The 3,234-nt window shown below is 33.2% G+C and overlaps 1 long non-coding RNA gene across 1 annotated transcript; it reads left to right on the top strand.

Annotated features, from left to right (window-relative positions):
• The first annotated feature begins 1,433 nt into the window (after positions 1-1,433).
• LOC136795328 (uncharacterized) lies at positions 1,434-2,443 on the top strand. Its single transcript, XR_010842915.1, has 2 exons — positions 1,434-1,961; positions 2,043-2,443. It is a non-coding gene; the product is annotated as an uncharacterized lncRNA (long non-coding RNA).
• The last annotated feature ends 791 nt before the right edge of the window (positions 2,444-3,234 follow it).

Here is a 3,234-nt window from a genome sequence, read left to right as displayed (position 1 = left end):
CTTCGGCGATGGAGGGTAATACTAGCCGCTTCAGTGATGGCGCCCGTAAGCATAGCCACTCTGCGGTCAATCTCGGGCTCCGGTGTTAAAGTCACTTATCAGACAATGGTTAGTTTTCGCCCCACAAGTGACGACAAGTCGCCCAAGTTCTCATGGCGACCTCGACGAATACTAGTATATGCCAGTGATGTAGATAGATTGGTTCAGGATCACGTTCATAGAGGACGGCATCTTCTTCAACGTTTTGCCATGCATTACGTCCATAGAGATCACGAAGATTATCTGTGACTATGGCATACCTATTTAAAATAAATCGTGCAGTTTCAGAACCTTTACCAGCTCTCTAAATTTATCGTGAATTGTTCCTGAATTGTGAGGAATTCGAAAAAAAAAATTAAAATTAATGAAAAAGGAGTTCTGGGAATTTTAAAGTAATCCAATATTCATATTATAATTTTCTTTATTATATTATACAATATCAAGTAATAATTTATTCCATTATTAATTTAATAATAATAATCTAATAATATGTCCATATCATTTTATTTAATGTCGTGTTATGTTATATTATATTTTATAATATTTATCCAATTTTCATATTATATTCCTAACATTTATTATATGTTATATTATAGATCTTCTGATGAGTCAGTTATATCATATTTAATGGTAATAGCTTTCTTCTACGGAATGAAGTATATAGAAAAAATTGAGGACATGTTTCGTTATAAAACAAATACTTTGCCTAACAACATACGACGCCCTTAGAGCGCGCATAACCAACTTTTTGGCTCTCTATAAAAACGAAAATAAATCCCTTTTAACAGTCAAGTTTGACCTAAGCATATTTGGCATTGGTATAAAATTTAGTTTCAGCCATACGACGTTAAACATAAGTATAATCAGAAAGTTAGGAGACAGTTAACGTACGTATAACGTTTTTCACAGAGAACCGAAAAGAGGCAGAGGAAAACTCTTTCTAGTTATTGATGAAAAATGGTGATGACATTACAAACTGCGAACCCACCAGAGCGGTATAAAATAGACTAGACATCGAAGATTAGAAAGAAGAAGTAGGGCGTCTTCAGGGAAAATTATAAACATTTTTTCTCTCTACGATTCTGCATGTTGTTTGGGATGCTACATAAGAATTTCATTGACTTGGATTCTCCATCTCTTCCAAGCAGCCCTGATGAAGGCTAGAAATTCTGGCCGAAACGTTGGCACAAATAAATAAGTTTTTACTTACCCTCAACCTTCTCCTTATATATTTTATCCACGATCAACAATCTTTTCATCACTTAAAATTTCAGATTCAAGACCTCGGTAGCTCAACAATTGAACTAGAAAAAAAAACGTTTTTTACTCCGTTACTCTTTTTTACTCTGGACTGAAAGAATTTCGCGGCACCCTTGTTGGGTTAAAACCTCAAAGTGGTTGAATATTTACGAAAAAGAAAAAAAATAGTGCAAAACAAATGCTGAAATGCACTGTACTTTTGAGATATATTTTCCCCCTTTTTTCTTAAAATATTTTGAGAAAGTGGCATTTACTTGCGGCACCCCTGGCATACGCTTGGGGTACCCTAGGATGCAGCGGCACCCAGTTTGGGACTGCGGTCTAACCCATGGCCTATTTTAGGCAGGTGGATTGAGGTGTGCTATCTGCTATAAAATGACCTAATGCTTTATTTTTTAAATCTTTCCAACTTTATACATATTTCATTAATGAAATGCGAAACAATTTTACAGGTACCCAGTCAGTGTACCAAGTGCTTGTGTCTGGTTCAAAAATGAAATCGCCTATTTTCCCAAAATCGCAGTAGAAGCCGCCTTCACTAACCTGCTGTCATTTAACATTTATCCAAGAGGTGGTCACTTCGCTGCACTCGATGAGCCAAAACTCCTTTCAGATGATATTTGGAACTTCTTCGAAATCCTTAGGAACAAGAATGAACAAAGGTATGGCATCTAACTGATTTTTTAGATTTTAACCGTACCTATGTTGGTTTCATTGAATCTCTTTATTTATTTATTTTTTAGGTGTACTCTTGAAGGTAACATCACTTCCGATTGCTAGTGTTCCTGGCTATCTACTGGCCTAAGGCAGATTGAAGATCCAGAAACAGCGTCAATTCCTCTATTTATTTACTGTATATAAATTTCAATCGATTCCAAATGGGAAACGATCGTTTTAAATGTATTATTTATTTAATTTAACAAATGTGATCTCTCCTGCAGATCCCCTCAATCGATATACGAGATAGACATAAAATAACTACCATTGGATAACATTTCCAAATTGCCATTAAATAATCTATAAAATCAGATTCCGAAACTCAGAATGGATCTATTTTATTTAAATATTCTAAATGAGAATATTTAACGAAATATATTTTGTATTGAGTTTTATTCTATTAAATTTTAAACTTATCTTTTTTTAATTGTGTCCAATCCTCTACCTAACGTTCTTCCTCTTCTTGTTCGAGTATAATTTTTTGTTTTCTTTTCTTCTTATCCGAATATTTCTTCTTTCATGATCATGAAAGAAGTAAATTAATGATTTTTTTCAAACAATAATTTTTCCAGTACACCAAGCATTAACGTTTTCCAGCTTGTTGGCTAACAGCGAATAAGGCCACACCATTTAATACTTGAATATAACAAAGCTAATGCGACTCGATTATTTCACTTTTTCTAATGAAAAAGATCTCTTTGTTTCAAGAACTTTAGGATATGGTCCTTGGATCAGTATGGTTGGGAACTTCATACTTTAGATTTAAAACTATATTATCATCTTATAACTATAACGTTCATTTATTTCATTAACTTACCGATTTCACATTGGCCAACATTTTTCTCCTAGAAAGAATTAACCGAAAATGAAAATAGATTAACTTGATGAAAATGAATTATTCATTCTTAACCTCCACTTCTGCTTCCCTAATGTTTATTAAAATCTCTATTTTAGAAAGATTTTCCGTATTTTCTTATATTATTTATAACACTTTTTTATATCCTCTATATAAAAAACAAAACAGCACGATCACCTTATACAAGACGTTACATAATAATAAAAACAACACGGTTTCCATAAAATGACATCCACAAATCTCTTCACCTTTTGAAATTACATTATCAGACTATCCACTCTTCCACACCAGTTTGATATAATCTACTTAAATTTTTGTATAGGAAGATGGTCAGGGTTGCGGTCAAAGGAGAAACAAAAATA

Source organism: Halyomorpha halys, unplaced genomic scaffold, assembly GCF_000696795.3.
Source record: "Halyomorpha halys isolate HHAL.00 unplaced genomic scaffold, Hhal_1.1 Scaffold1876.1, whole genome shotgun sequence".
Classification (NCBI taxonomy): Eukaryota; Metazoa; Arthropoda; class Insecta; order Hemiptera; family Pentatomidae; genus Halyomorpha; species Halyomorpha halys.
The sequence above is the reverse complement of the archived record's forward strand: the minus strand, read 5'-3'. Positions and strand labels throughout refer to the sequence as shown.